The 16,238-nt window shown below is 54.7% G+C and overlaps 1 protein-coding gene across 2 annotated transcripts in view; it reads right to left on the bottom strand.

Annotated features, from left to right (window-relative positions):
- The window catches only part of SLC13A3 (solute carrier family 13 member 3), an 83,664-nt gene extending 67,432 nt beyond the window's left edge, over positions 1-16,232 (bottom strand). Inside the window, exon 1 of one of the 2 annotated variants that reach the window (XM_045295139.1) lies at positions 16,146-16,232. The gene's annotated coding sequence lies outside the window, so the exon portion shown is untranslated. The remainder of the gene's footprint in view (positions 1-16,145) is intronic. The other variant, XM_045295138.1, reaches the window with a different exon arrangement.
- Positions 16,233-16,238: the final 6 nt, after the last annotated feature.

Raw genomic sequence — 16,238 nt, 5'->3', positions numbered from 1 at the left:
ACGTGGAGAGGACTAGTCTGCTGCCGTCCGGGGAGCCTAGAGACGGGTTTAAACCCGTCTTGTTGGGATAGAGCCATGCAGATGTGACCTGGAACCTTGGCATCAATGGTGTGTGTGTGTGTGTGTGTGTGTGTGTGTGTGTGTGTGTGTGTGTGTGTGTTGATAGGCACACATCTCAAAAACTCACTGCCACCGCGTCCATTCTGACTTGCAGTGACCCTATGGACTTCTGAAATGGCACATCTTTACAGGAATAGAAAGCCTTCTCTTCCGAATCACCAGCAGACCAGCCGGGGGCTTCGAACGGTAACAGGGGGCCTGCTCTTGTGCGCATGGTGTAGGAGTAGGGGTAGGGTTAGGGTTAGGGTTAGGGTTAGGGCTATCATGTGACCTCCTGCTGACCACCTCTGAGACTTTGAGTACAGCCCTGGCCATCTGCATGCTGGGACTTTCATTCCCATGATGTGAGAGCCACTTCAGGGGTCCTGGGAGGAAGACAAGGCTTTTGACTCCCTCAGACACCCACAGGGGCACGTCTACCTTGCGCTTCAGGGCCATCATGAGTCGGCACCAACTCACTGGCTTTCAGTTTGGTTTGGGGCGTTTTGGGGAATGATTCTAAATGGCACACGGATACAGTCCCAAAGGGAAGGGAGTTTGGCACACGCAGTGGGTCTAGGGAAGGGAGACCCAGCCTGGCCAGACCAGACCATGGAGAACCTATGAGACATCCTCACTGTAAAAGCCATAGGATGCCCCTAATAAAATGCTTTTTTTTAAAAAGCCATAGGATGCTGGGGTCATTTCCCCCACCCCACCCCACCCCAGATCCTAGGGCATCACCACTCAAGAGAGCATCAAGCTGGGCGGAGCCCTCCCCATGAGCTTCCCTTAGTCCCATCCCCCCACACCATGAGGAAGTGATGGCTACCCTCCCAGTCTGAGAGCTGGCCGGACCTGCCTGAGGTCACACTGCCAGATGGTGGCCAGTAGTGAGAAGAGAAAGCAGCTGGAGCCTCATAACGCTGTGGCTTAGTGGTGGTTCTTGATGTCAGGCACCAAGCCAGGTCTTTGAGATGCATTAGTTCACCTGTGCCTTTATTGGCGTACACACCTTGGCCCTGGACCCTGGTTGCAGCCACCAGGGCCAGGACGATGGCGAGGGTGACAGCCAGCACTTGCCGGGTGCAGGTGCGGGCCCAGCCCTTCACACTCACGAGGGTTTGGCTCTCAGGTACACCCCAAGTCCTCTGCCATGACCTCAGATACGGACATCCAGATGTGGCTCCAGAGGGAAGGGGGTTTGACGCGGACATATAGGTCTTGGGAAAGGACCCGGCTTGGCAAGATGAGAGAGAACTCCAAGAGGCATCCTCACTGCAAAAGCCAAGAGGAACCCTGGCCTGAAACCAGCCCCTGGGAGACAGGGCCCCAGGAGGCCCCTTTCCCTTTGGGGCCCGTGGCAGGACTGTAGCAGGAGAAGCTGGGGCCAGGATATGAAAGAGCAGACCTTCAATCATGCCATGACGGGCACTTTCACTTCCTCGTGTCTGTGTCCAGCCCTGAGGCTCAGCAGAGCGGATTGGAGTGTGTTCACTTTCCCCAGGGGCAGACGAGGCTGCGAGGGCTCTGCTCAAGACAAGCTCCGGAGGAGCCCCAGTGGGGGGGGGGGGAGGCGGGGAGTAGCTGAGGCAGCACAGAATCTGGCCTTTGATTTCCAGCCCAAGGCTCCCTCGTCCCGCTCGGAGAAGCAGCCAGGGGTCACCTGTGTCCATCTGGGGGAGGCGGTGGTTGGCTCCTCAGGGACCTCTTGACCAGGCTGCCTCCCTCCGTCAGCCTCCCGGGGCATGTTAGCCCCTGGACTCATTAGTAGGTGTTATGACAAGTTCAAGTCCTGGTAAGCCATTCATTAAGAAGTGCTCCTGGGGCGGCCCGCACTGCAGGTGGCCTGGGCCTCACTAACCATTCACCAGCCAGGCAGGGGGGCGGGGGTAGAAAGGGAGCTGGGGCTGGACCCAGGAGCCCCCAGTGGCCGGACTCCGAGGAAGACAGAGCACATTGTTCCAGAAAAGAGGCCCAAGCTCTGCGGGACCTTCCCTGCAGCTGGGCCTCAGCCTTGTCCTAAGCCCAGCGAGTCCCTCTGCTCCCAGCCTCAGGGAGCAACGCTCCCCTCAGGCATCTCCCCCTCGCCCTCTCGAGCCACCCACCTGGGGCCTTTCTCTCGTTGAGGTGCAATCCTCCCCCTGCCGGCACTGGACTTTCAACCTAGTCACTCTGGGGCCCAGAGGCCGGGACTCAGTTTCCCCCTCTGACATCTTCTGGGCAGGGCTGGCAGGAGGACCGGGGAGGATCTTGTGCTCTGTTTCGAATAACCACTTCATGATCTTTGCACTTTCTGTTTCGTTTGCTCGGAACGTTCCTCATTTATGTTGACTCAGTGCGCGGACCTTCACCCCCTTCAGCTCTGTCCAGCTCGTCCCTTCTCCTGAAAATCCCACTGCCCCTCGTCCCTGACTGCGCCTGCGCCGCCAGCACTCATCCCCTCTGGTCCACTTGTGCTTGACTCTCTCCCATCAGAATGAGGTACCAGGGATTCCAGTGTCTTGCTCTTGACTCGGCTGACCCCAAGGTCAGCAGTTCAGCTCCACGAGCACATGGGCTTGCAAAGGTCTGGTTCGCTGGCCTGTCCCATTAGAACGGCAGCCAGCACATAGTAGCTGCTCAGTGAACACTTGTTGAATGAAGTATCGATCGATCACTGTCTGCCGTGCCCGGTATGCCAGGGGAGCTGGAGAGCTAGCTAGCTGTTCGGAGTCTGTGCTCACTCGGCAGACTTATGAAGCACCCACCACGTGCCAGCGTGACTCTGTGGGTTAGGTGTTGAGCTGCTTCACTGCAAGGCTGGCAGTTCAAACCCACCAGCTTCTCCGCCTTCTCCACCAGAGGAGAAAAGGACGCTGGCTACTCCTATACAGACCCCCCCTCCCCCTGCCAAACCCACTACAGGGGGGCTGTGAATCTGAATGGGCACAAAGGCAGTGGGTGGTTTTGTTTGGGGGAAGGGCACAATGGGACCCTGGGACCCAGATGGGCAGAATGCCCCTTTGCACTCTACTGTTTGCAGACCCCTTGGCTTCCCTGGTTCCTGGTCTGCATGCGACAGAGGACAGAAAGCAGAGGCCAAAGAGAACAGTGTCTTGTTGCCACTCACGAAACAGTACGTGGTCAGCCAGAATCCAAGCAGGGCATCTGCATAAGGTGCTCCCACTGCTTTGCAAAGCCTCTCTTGGGCACTGGGCATCTGCCAGCCCCTGGCACTTCCAGTTCCCTATGGTTACCAGCTGGCCCTGTCCCAGGCACCCGGGGGTGAGGGGCATATGGTTAGGAAGCTCAGGCTGAGCCCCTGCTGCTCAGCCAACAGTGCTGCTCCAACACCTTTTGACACGGCCTTGTCCACAATCTCTCATTCCTGGGCAGAGAATGAGAGCCGCCAGAGAGCCTTTCACAGCGCTGTTCTCAGCACCACCTCATCGCATCCGAAGCAGCTCCTAGGCGAGGCACTCCATCTAATCTCAGAGGGGAGGAAACGGAGACGCGGACAGGCAGCACCACTGGACCGAGAGCCCACGGAGTGAGATGGGAGGGAGGCCCCAGCCCTCACAAACCACTCCCTGACTCCGGGGGCCACAAGCTCATTCATAAGGTTAAACTCACAGCCACCGAGTCGATGCTGACTCGCGGAGACCCTAAGAGACTACGTTAGGACTGCCCTGTGGGTTTCCAAAGCGGTAACTCTTTATGGGAGTAGAGAGCCTCATCTTTTTCCTGAGGATCAGCTGGTGGATTCGAATTGCGTATCTTGCGATTAGTAGCCCAACTAAGATAACCCGTTATACCACCCAGGCTCCATCAATAGGGGTAGGAAGCATTTACCTAATACCCATTGTGGGTCAGGTATTCATATACCTAAGTACTAGAGATCTCTAAGCACGAGCATCGCGGATTCATCTTCACGACACCCCTATGGACTAAGTACTGTCACCATTATCCCCGTCTCACAGAGGAGAAAGCAGAGGCACCGAGAGGCCGAGCCGCTTGTCCGAGTTCACGCACCTGAGAAGCACGAGAGCGAGACTGGAGCCCGGGAAGTGGGTGCCGGAGGCCATCGTCTCACAGGGCTGCCCCCCAGAGTGACTCTTGGGGGGACCAACGCGGGGAGGTAGCCCCTTTTGCAGAGGAAGAAAGCTAAAGCTATAAAGAGGGTTCCGGAGCAAGAGAAGAAGCCCAGCCAGAAACAAAGGTAGGTCTCCCAAGTGGGTGGCCAGTTTGTGCGGGTGAGAAGGCCCTCCCTGGCCAAACCGCAGTGCGCCCCTCCCTGCCCCAGGCAGAGGCAGCAACTGGGCCACGGACAGACCAGGGTGCTAGTGCCAGATGTTGGCAGAGGTGACCCTGCTCTTCCCAGGTCACACTTCTGAGTTGAAGTTTTAAACTCTAGGCCGGTAGAGCCCCCCCCCCCCCCCCCCGCCCCTCCCCGTGCTGGGCACTGGGAGCAGTTGGGCTGACTAGATTCCTGTCCCTTTCCAGGGAAGTCTGGGGAGGCTACAGACAGTATGGAAGTGGCTCAAAGGAACAGAAAGTTTTCCTGGCCGGGCCCCAGACCCCAGGCCCAGGCCCTAGAGCGTGCAGGAAAGCAGCTTTTCGGAAGACAAAGCAGAGTGCAGTGTATAAAGGCCACAGGGAACTGGTGGGGCTGTGGGTGGCAGGGAACAAGGCCTCCTCTTGTTTCCGCCCTACAAACAGAGGCGGTCACTCTGCTCACTGGGACCGAGAGGGCAGAAGAGCCTGGTCAGCCCCGAGCCATGGAGCGCAGATGGCGCTGGGCCCTGAGCAGGGACGAGGGACAGGGCTGGTTCTGTCTTGCCTGGACCACCCTCCGTGTTCTAGTCCTCTCAGGTCTGTCAGACTGCTGAGCTGCACACTCACTGGCAAGCCCCTCACCGCTCCATGCCAGCAAGGAATGGTCATATATGTGAGGGGTGCTGCCTCACAGGGGGTGGGGGCGAGCCAAGGAATATACACTTCAGGCAGGGCACTGGGCCTGGGCACTGCCCAAGAATTTTCTGTAGCATGTCCTAGTCACTGCCAAGTGTCTGACTGTCATCACACTTCTACCACCTGATGCCAATAGCAGCCCTCCCACAGAGGACAACCCGAGCTATCTGCAGACATTACCGATGTCTGTCCACTTGGGTGGAAGTGAGACCCACGGACTTCCCACATGCCTGTCCCAAGGTCTGAAACACAGGAAGGGCTTTGCCTGTGAACATCGCCAGTATTTTTTGAACACGTGGTGAACATCATCTTTTCAACCTTGGGAGGCCCCATTATCATCGTAGCCATTTCCCAGGGAAAGGAACAAACAGAGGCACAGAGAGGGTAAGAGCTAGTCTCAAACCACACACAGCTAGGGAAAAAGCTCGAGTTTGAGCCCAAGTAACCCAGTTCTCAACCACCAGGCTCAGCCTCCAGAGAACCATCCCCCCACCCTGCACCCCCCACCTCCACCGACTTTCGGACTCCCAGGCCAATGTCTCAATGAGTCTCCTCTAGAAAGCCTTCCTAGATTCCGTCCTTTCCCGTCTTTGCCCTTGCTCAACCTCAGAGAACCCAGGCTTTCCCCCAGACTTGAGTCCCTCTGAGCCGAACTCATTCGCTAGGCTCCAGGCCCCTTCAGGAACAGAAGCGCAGGCCCTGGAACCAGAGTGCCATGCTTCAAAGCACAGCCCTGCTGCTTCTGAGCCACGTGACCCCGGGCATCAATCTGCACCTCTGTTTCTGCATCTGCAAATTTGAACCGTCGCAGTCGCTGCTGGGACGAGCGGTTCGTAAGCTGACAAGTGCACAGGCAGTGCTGAGAACTGGCCCTCCGTCAGGGCCACAGAGGGGCTGCCTGTGGCCCTCTCCCAGAGTCTTTCACAGCAGCTAGGGGACAAATGGCCCTGGACCTCTACAAAGTAGGGGTCTCTTCCTGCAGCCTCCCAGAGGCCAACCCTTTCCTGTAGGACAGTGGTTCTCAACCTATGGGTCAAGACCCCCTTGGAAGTCAAACGACCCTTTCACAGGGTCGCCCAATTCATAACAGTAGCAAATGACAGTGATAAAATAGCAACGAAAATAATTGTATGGTTGGGGGGGTCACCACCACATGAGGAACGGTATGAAAGGGTCGCAGCATTAGGAACCACTACTGTAGGAGAAGCAACATCATGCTATAGAAATCAAACCCCTTGCTCAGGTCGGAGTGCTGATAAGGGCCCCCAAGGGAGGGGAGAGAGAAGGGGACCGGGGATTAGCAGCCACCAGGGCTGGTGATCAGAGGCGTGCTGGCGTTGAGAGCCCTTCTCCAATGCCTATCAGCTGGGGTTCATTTTCATGTTCTGTGTACTGGTGACCTAATAGGGGAGCCTGGGGCCCCTATTTTACAGGTCACCACAGCAGCAGTGGCAGCCCCTCACTGAGTGCCTCCTGGGGCTAATGTGCCCAGCGGGTCAGTCACATTATGCCCATTTTGCAGGCAAGGGGCTTGAGGTTCAGAAGAGATGGTGCAGCCTCCTTTGGGTGTCTCCCCACGGCCCTGGGGCAGCTCTGCTAAAGGCAGAGGCTCCGGCTGCATGTGTGTGACTTGTCCCCAGTCTTGGAGGGGTGTGACTTCAAGGTGGGGGGCGGCAGGGAGGTCAGACCAGCCACTTTCCGGCTGCTCATCAGTCCAGAGGGCATACTGTCCTGTTTGCCTGGGCCAGGAAACTCGATCTTGCTCCTCCGCCACATTCCTGGGGAGCACTCGGCATGTTTACACATCTGAGAGGAGCCCCGGGAAGCGGAAAGTTGGCTGGGCTTCAGAAGAAAGGCCCCCGGGGCCCCAGAGTGTGGGTGCACACTGACGGATGGGTCGCGCAGGGCGAGAGCTTACGTGGCACACACCAGGTTCTGCGACATGTGTGTCTCCGTGCCCCTTCTGGGCTTGGGTCTTTCTCTCTAACAAGCAAAAGAGCTGATTCCATCCTGATTCCAACGCAGGTATTCTTGGGTGGATGGGCAAGCTGGCTGGGGTCTTTTAGAATGCCCCACTGCTATAAGGTCACTCCACGCTTGTTTACTGAGGGCCTACGAGGGGCCCAGCACTGCTCCAGGTACTAGGGCTGCCACAGGGGGCAAAACAGACAGGGCCTTGCCCTTAAGACTCCTCTCACAGCTAGCCTAGCGGGCAGCCTGGGGCTACATGTGTGGTCCTTTCTGATTGGAGTCAATGCCTCCAGCAAGAAACAGGGCACTGCTTTAGGGAGAGACAAGTTGGCTGTGGGGGACAAGTGGGCTTGAGAAGGAAGTGTCTGGGGAGGAGGGGGGCAGGTGATGCCACGACACACAGACCCAAATGACCAAAAGGATCTGGCTGCCGGCGATGAGAGCAAGAGCACCCCCAGGCAGAGGGTACAGCATGTGCAAAGGCCCTGCGGCAGGAACACGTCAGACGGGTCTGTAGGAATGAGAAAAGCCCAGGAGGCTGGTGTGCAGGGATCGAGAGGCATGTGAGAGATAAGGTGGGACTGGGCCCTGAGTCTGAATTTCAAGTTACTGGGCCACAGACCAACCCCTGGGGTGACCTTCGGCCCATCATTGCAGGGATCTGAGCCTTGCTCATGCTCCCTCTTGGGGCTGCCATGTAGAGGTGCTGTAAGCATTGGCCAGAACGCACAGGGAGCACCCAGCATCACAGCTGGCAGGAGTCCTGGGCTGTCTTGGGCTGCTAAATGCAAGGTCAGCAGTTCAAACCCACCAACTGCTCCTCGGACGCGAGACCCGAGACCAGGCTGTCTGTCCCTTTATGATTTGCAGACCTGGAAACCCAAAGGGGTCATTCTACTCTGTCCTACAGGGATGCTATGAGCCAGAACAGACTGAATGGCAGAGAGCTGGTGCTCAGTGGGTGCCTAATCAATGGTTGTTGTTGTGCTTGCTGACTCCTGGGTCTGTGTGCACAGAAGCTCCAAGCCGCACAGTTGATAGGACAGCTCAGCTCGTTCCTCCCCAGTCAGGGCAATTCCTACTTCTGGGCTTTTGTTTCCATCATTGGTCCCCTTAGAAGGGCTCCTCCTTCTCCTTCCCCCTGGCCACGTCCAGCCCCACTCCCAAACCTGCTGGATATTGAAAGTCTCTTGGCTGGTCAGCTGACCCCAAAGCTTCAGTGCCTGCCCCTGATCTAGGACCTTCCTTCCCGCCCACCCAAATTACCCTCTGTTTGTTATCAGAGCACACTGGGTCTGTCTTTAAGCCAAGGGAAGGCTACCCTCAGAAGGTTCACTATCTCGGATACACCCATGAAAGATGGACAATTTCTGTGTTGAAAATCAGAGGCAGACAGGAGGGTGAACTTCCCAAACCCCCTCCTGGGAGCACCAATCCAGTGTGCAGGCTCTGTGATACATTCATTTCTTATTGCTATGGTAATAAATCACCTGCAATACAGTGGCTTACAACAGCCTATGTGTGTTCTCGTAAGCTTTTGAGTGGCCAGCTAAGATGCCACTATTGGTTTCTACTAGTCCAGAGCCAAATGAAGAGAATACCAAAGATGTAAGGCAGAAAGTAGCCCACAGGACCACAGTCTGCCTGAACCACAGCTTCGTCTACCCAGAGACCAGAAGGACTAGCTGGTGCCCAGCTAACATTAATGGCTGCTCTCATAAGGGCCACAATAGATGGATTCTGATAGAATGGGGAAGAAATGTGGATCAGAACTCAAATTTTTAAAAAGTCCAGACTTACTGGACCAGTTGGAACTACAGGAACCCCTAAGATTATCACTCTAGAACTGCTTTAAACCTTACCAAAAGCCAAACCACGGTCCCTGCCATCGAGTCAATGCTGACTCCTAGTGACCCCCAAATTATTGCTTAAGCAAAATAACAGACTGGCTCATCCAATAAAGACTATCATTCATGGATAATGAGTTCCTCTTAAAAATCATCTCTAGGAGGCCAAACCAAAGAGAGAAAAAAATCCAATTCACTGACATCGAGTTAAGTCAGACTCATGTGAACTTCACCAAATGGTCAAAAGTGTGCTAATGCACAGATGGGAACCCAAGGGGGCAGGGAAACTAGAAGGGTGGCAATGGTACAACCAGAATGAAATGAACAAGAATACAATACACTGTGGAAAATGTTACCAACATAACTGAATAATTCGAGTAGATATTATTAAATAGGAATTTCTTTGTTGTACAGAAGTTTCATCTTCCACCATATATATGCAGATATATGGCATATATATATATCTGGAAATTTTTGTCTTATTGTTTGAGAGGTCTCAAGTCCAAAATCATTCTCCCTGGGCCAAAGTCAAGTCAGGTAGCCGTGGTAAACCTTTTTTCTGCCAAGGGCCATTTGGATAATTATAACATCATTTTGGGGCCATACTCTTCAAACATTTAATTAACGTGATGACTGGAATTGTTTTCTTCGGTTTAGGCATGTGATATTAGCTGGTCTTGTTGATTTTGCAACTATTTGCGGGAACATCTGAGGGCCAGATGTTCCCCACCCTTGCGCTAGAGGTTCTAGAAGAGAAGTTGCTTCGCTCCCTTTGTAGCTTCTAGCGAACCCGCAGGGAGCCCTGGTGCCATAGGAGGTCACTGCAACGTCAGCAGTTCAAATTCATCAGCTGCACCACAGGAGAAAGACACAGCCTTCTAATCCCATAAAGGTTTACAATCTCAGAAGCCCACAGGGCAGGTCTACTCTGTCCTATAGGGTCACGACGAGTCAGCATCAACCTGATGGCGGTGAGTCTGGCTTTTGGGGAGAGACTACCTGAATTCTTGGGCTCATGGCCCCTCATCACATTGCTTCTCACCGGCTGCTTCCGCCTCCTCCTACATCCCTGTTTTATAAAGACCCTTGTGATGACATCAGGCCCACCCAGAAATTGCCAGACCACCTCCTCACTTCAAGGTCCTGCACTCACATATGCAGTGCACCTTGGCCATCCAAGGTAACTTTCCTGGCTTCCTGGAGAGTCAACATCTTTGGTGTGGCCATTAGGACATCAGCCTACCATCTACCAGGAGACCTTGCATTTAAGAGCCACATACATCGTCTCCTCGTCTTGCAGATGAGAGACAAGGTCCTACAGGGGAAGGGCTCACCCAGGGTCTCGGTCTGCTAGGGGGAGCAAGGCCAGCCTCACATCTGGTACACCCCCAGGCAAAGTGCACATCCAGGCCACCAGGCCCCCTCTTCTGGAGGTCACTTCTGGAAGACTCTAGCTCATCCACAGAAGGACAGCAGAGGATGCCTGCCGAGGTTTCTCCTTTCTGAGTCTTCTTCCTTCTGATTGCTTCCAAAGGAAAGTCTCGATTTTGTACTAGCTTGTCTCGAATGCCTCCCTTGCTCACTTCCCTCAGAATCCTCTAGGTCAGGAGTTCAAAACTACCAGCCACCCCATGGGGGAAAGATGAGGTTTTCTGAGTTAGAAAAGAGTTAGTCTTGGAGACCCACTGGGGCACTTCTACCCTGTTCCGTAGGGTTGCTATGAGTTAGAATTGACTTGATGGCAGTGAGTTTGGGGTGTTTTGGTTGCTTGGGGTTTTGTTTGGTTGGTTGGTTGGTTGGTTCATGCTCCGGGTTTCCCATGGCTATGAGACCATTGACAAATACTCTGGCTTGGGTCAGGCTAACCTCAGGCTTCATGGAAGCATCTTGGCTTCTGAACACTTTCAAGAGATCTTCTGCAGATTTGCCCAAAGAAATGTGCCCCTGGATTTCCTCACCACTGTTGGCAGGGCTTTTCAATGTGGATCCAACAAAATGAATTGCTTGACACCTCCATCGTTTCGCCATTGGCCCTTCAGTTGCTTCTTGGCCCAGCAGTGAGGAGCCTTTGTTTTCTTTCTATCCGTCAAGGCCGTCATCTTCGATCTTCATTAGTAAGGGTTTCAAGTCTTCCTTGCGGTCGGCAAACAAGGCTGTGCCATCTGCATATGGCGTGCGGTTAATGAGCCTCCCTTCCATCCTGCTGCCCTGTTCTTCTCCCCAGCCTCTCGGGTTATTTGCTCAGCATACACACCGAACAAACATGGTGAAAGGATACAGTCTCATCCCCTACCTTTCCTGATTTTAAACCTCGCAATATCCCCTTCCTTTGTTTAAACCGTTGTCACAGTTGTTTAAGCCGTTGTCACAGTTATGCGTGGGTGCAATGAAATTCCTCCAGAAATCCCCCATTTTTTGGCAAGTTTGCCCATCTTTCTGGTATTCTCTGCTTTCACCCAAGATCCATCTGATGTCAGCAATGATATCCCCCTCTTCCCCATCCTCTTCTGGATCTGGCTTGAATTTCTGGCAGTTCCCTGTCAATGCACAGCTACAACCATTCTTGAATCATCTTCAGGCAAATTTTACTTGTGTCGGATGTGAATGATATTGTTGGATAATCTTTAAAAGTCTAGCTATGATCATTTTACTATACACTCCCATAGATGTGAGAAGTGCACTGAGGGTCCTGCGTGTTCTCTGGGCTGGCTCCCAACAGCCCTTTGCAAGGGCCTGAATCCTTCTCCCTCCGCAAATACCCCACCTGAGACAAAAGCTTAGTGAAGCTAAGTCCCCAGCCCAACCTCCTCTCTCCCTGGTGTCAGAGCCAGGACCCAAAGCCCGATGTGCCTAACTCTCAGGCCCATGTTCTTTCCACTCCTCTGATCCTTCGTGTGCTTCTCTGCAGACTAGGAAAGCGGTGGGGAGCATTGAACCACAAAATCAAAATGGACGGGGCAGGGATAAGATACAATTTCACTCAGCCCAAGTAAGAAGCGGGAGGAAGGCGTTATTACGGTTGTCATTTTATAAGCAATTGTTTTTAAAAAATCCAAACAAACACAAAACAGAGAAGAGAATTCACTTGCCCAAGGTCATGAGGCTTGTGTGTGGCGTGAGAATCCAGTCCTGATTCCAAAGCCTCAAAACCGAGAATGAAATGGACATCTCCCCTCTAGCCTCCAACCCCAAGACTCAGGCAGCGGCCACAGAAAGTGAGACTGTGGACATTTCTATGAAGATCTAGGGCCCCGGCACCAGGCCCCTGCTAGCCCATAGGGCCCATTAGGAGAAGGTGCAGCTCAACACCAGGGGCGCAGATCACAGCTCAGCCTCGCCGGGTGCCTGTCGGGGCTCTAGTGCAGTGATCAGCCTGCACATCAGCAGCCGCCCTACCCTGAGCACCCCAGACTCCTGTCAGCACAGCCGTAGAGAGTCACTTTGACCAGATGGTCAGTGGGCCGCATCTGCCCTCCGTGGGTACAAGGCAGGCAAAGCGGCTGGGCCTCTGCAAATGCATGGTGCTGGAACAACCTGGCTTTCGTGGGGCTGCCCAGTCCACTTCCATTCGCTACGCCCCAGGCTCCTATGAGCCAGTCCTGGAAACCGACGGGAAGGGGTTGTAACTTTCTGGGAGCATCTCGACTTCCCAAGTCTGCAGTCTTGTATTTCAGTCAGGGGGGCCCCCCAGGGGTGCTGGGAGTTGCAACCCCTGCATTCCAGAACTGCTTCCCTGCTGGCAGCCTTCCGGGGCCAGATTAAGAACTGTCCCCTCACCCCCGCCTCCCCCACTGTTCCCAGCCTCCCTGTGAGCCAGAGAGCCAGCCAGGAGGGGACAGCTGCATGAGGACCCTCCGTCCCTCCAGCCACCCAGACTCCCACAACATCAGAACAGCATCGGTCTTGCTAAGAGATGCTCGAGCTGGGAAGCCAGGACCCACAAGGGGGATGTGTCTCACTCCGGACGGACCATACTGCAAATGGTGCACACAACCCAACAACCTGGATAGCCTTCCTGAACGGATAGCCCAGCAGTTGTGCATGTGACTGTGGGAACCCACCTGTGCCACCCCACACCAGCCTCACCGATGGCTCTGGTTATTCTGCGTGACAGAGGTTCAGAAGTGGCAGTCTCAGGGTGGGGGTGGCGGCAGTCTGAGGACACTTGCGCAGGCGTGCCTTTTGCAGAGCAAGCACAGTTCTAGGGGGAGCCCAGCATGTAGCGATTAGGGGAAGCTGTCGCAGGGCGGCTAAGATGACCGGTGTCCTCCTGAGGCTGCACTTGCCTAGCAGCGCCACAGTGTGTGGATTCGATGTCACAGAGCAGCACAAATGGCAACTTCCTCTCTACACCCTGTGTCCACTGGGTTGAGGAACTTTGGGCTGTCGAACCCCAAGAAGGCATTGGCAATCGTGATCATAAGTATTCGTATCTGGGAAAGAGGGGACAAAGGAGTCCTAGCGACATAGGGGTTACAAACCGGGCTGCTAACTACAAGGCCAGCAGTTTGAAACCACGAGTGGCTCCTCGGGAGAAGGACGGGGCTGTCAGTTACACTCTTGGAAACTCAAGGGACAGTTCTACTCTGTCCTATAGGGTCGCTATGGGTCTGCATGGACTCGGTGGCAATGGGTTTGGTTGGGGAAGGGGAGGTGCTAGGTAGACAGAGACCATCTGATGAGCTCCTGGGTGGCACAAACAGTTAAGCATTGCAAAACAAGCCACCCAGAGGTGCCCTGGGAGAAAGACCTGGTGGTCTATTGGCAAAAGATCCTAGCCACTGCAACCTGTGTGCAGGACACTCCCCTCTGACATACATGGAGGTGCCACTGGCCTGAATCAACCAGTAACAGATGGTTTGGTCTTTTTCAGGGCCTTCCCTGGCTGGCACAAGGTGGTGTCGTAGTTAAGAGTTGGGCTGCGAACGGTGTGGTCAGCAGGTCGAAACCACCAGCCCCCTTCCAGGGAGAAAGATGAGGCTTTCTATCCCCATAAAGTTTCAGAAACTCAAGGGACAGTTCTACTCTGTCCTATAGGGTCGCTGTGAGTCGGCGCTGACTCGTTGACAGTGAGTTTGCGCTAAGACAAGTAGTTTGTACTTTGCTACTAACCTAAAGGTTGAAACTACCCGGTGGTGCCAAGGAAGAATGCCATGGCCCTCTTTGTCAGCAAGGTCACAGTCATGGGAAACCCTGTGGGCCCAGTTCTACTTTGAAACGCATGGGACCACCTGGGGTCAGAATTGACTGCAGGCTCTCAGGACTCGGCACCTGCCTCCTGGGCAGAGACCCTGACTTATAACCACTTACAGAGGCCCTCAGAGGGGCCCCACCGGGGAACTAGAGGGGACAAGGAGGGGTTCCCAGGGAATCACCGCCAAGGAGAGCGTCAAGCACCGTGGGTTAAAGTACAGACTGCATGCTGGGTCCACTCCAGCCGTGTGCCCTTGGGCAAGTCACCTAACCTCTCTGAGCCTCCGCTTCCTAACCTGTCAAAGAAGGCAGCTCCTGGCAGCCGCCTCCTCAGTAGCCATAGCGATGGATACAGGGACACCTGTGAGTGCTGAATGTGACCAGACCGTCTTGCTCTTTTGGGAACTTTCTTGGGAAGTTTCCACTCAGGCTTCACCACATTTGCACTGCTTGCTGCGGCGGGAGGTGTGTGTGTTTCCCTTCTCTGGCAGGCTCCTGCCTTGCACGGGCTCTGGCTTCCTCCGATTTTTCTGTAGAAGACCATGTGCAGCACAGTCTTAGTGTAGTGTCTAGCACAAAATACACAGTGAAACACCAGACTTATTGGGCTTTCGGTTCCTGGGTGGTGCCAACAGTTACTAAGTGAATGGCCAGTCCGGAGTTGCCTCAGAAGAAGGGATTCCCGGGTGATTGCTTCCGAAAGGCCACAGTGGAGAACCCCTTGGGGTGCAGTTGTTCTCTGCCACACAAGGGGTCGCTGTGTGTCAGAATCTTAATCAGGCCTACAGGCATCTCCCTTGGGGTCGCACATCGTGATTGACTGCAAAGATAGCAAGCTTACATTCCTAAGCCCCGCACTGAATTTGGTATTTGAAAATCTGGTTCTTTCTGAAAGAGAGCCTTCTAAAGGGTGTGTGCTTCAGACCAAGCCCCGGGATTCACAGACGGTCCCAAAGGGCAGAGCACTAAGCTGTCCCTCTCCCTACACCGGACGTCACAGGTTCTGTGTCATCTCGTCTTCCCTGGAGCTGGACCTGGGGCCTCATAGGCGACAGGTAAATTAGTCGAGGACCCAGGCGACTTTCTTGCTCAACCCTTCCTATCAGTTCTAAGTATCTAGCACAGTGACAGCCCCATTGTACGGCAAGTCAAGAAAGTCAGACCAACAAAAGATAGGAGACTGGCTCAAGGCCCCAGGATCAGCTCAAGGGCCTGAGCAACCAGCGCACTGGATGGCTCCATGGGAGGATAAAACTGTCTGCTCCCGTAAAGATTTACAGCCTCGAGACCCTCTAAGATTTACAGCCTCGGAGACCCTCTAGAGCAGCGGTTCTCAACCTTCCTAATGCCAAGACCCTTTCATACACTTCCTCATGTGGTGGTGACGCCCAACCATAAAATGATTGTCATTGCTTCTTCATCATTGTAACTTTGCTACTGTTATGAATCGGTCGGGTCGTTTGACCCTCAAAGGGGTCTCGACCCACAGGTTGAGAACTGCTGCTCTAGAGGCTCGCTATGGATCAGAATCGACTCGATGGCAATGGATTTGGGTTTGGATAGAAATCCACGATTGGTCACCGGACTGGGACAGGTCTGGGCACCCCAGAATGAACCGGTTCAAAGCCCTGATTGTCTCATGTGGCCCTGGCATGTCCCGGATTTTTACAGAGGAGTCACCAGAAGTTCAGAGAGCCTCCACGGCTTGGCACTCAAAGCCCTCGGGGTCCCTGGGGGCACTGTGGGGCAGGTTTGGACGACTAACTGCCAGACACCGCGATTCTCGAACGCACGAGTCGCTCCGCCGGGGAAAAGACGAAGCTGTCTGCCCCTCTCAGGACTGACAGCCTCAGGACCCCGCACAATGAGGTCGCTATGCGTGGCAGCGAATCGGGACCGCACGGAGCTCAAGAAGGAGAACTCTTTGCCGCAGAAATGAGAAGTCCCAGGGGACCCGAGCTCCTCCGGGAGCCGCTGGGAAGAGAGGGAGAGCGCGGAGGAGCTTGGAGGGAGCAGGTCCTGCAGGTGGCACGGCCCCCCGCGACGGGGCAGGGAGGGGTCGCGGCGGCAGAGGCGGGGTACCTTGGGCGGGAGCGCGAAGAGCACCGGCAGCAGCAGGAGCGGCGTGAAGAACAGCACCAGCAAGCGCCGCGCGCTCCACACCTTCTTGGCCAC

This window comes from Echinops telfairi, unplaced genomic scaffold (genome assembly GCF_000313985.2).
Source record: "Echinops telfairi isolate 266 unplaced genomic scaffold, ASM31398v2 ScPeMD7_5592;HRSCAF=6446, whole genome shotgun sequence".
Classification (NCBI taxonomy): Eukaryota; Metazoa; Chordata; class Mammalia; order Afrosoricida; family Tenrecidae; genus Echinops; species Echinops telfairi.
Note: the sequence above shows the minus strand (reverse complement) of the source record. Positions and strands in the feature narration are given on the sequence as shown.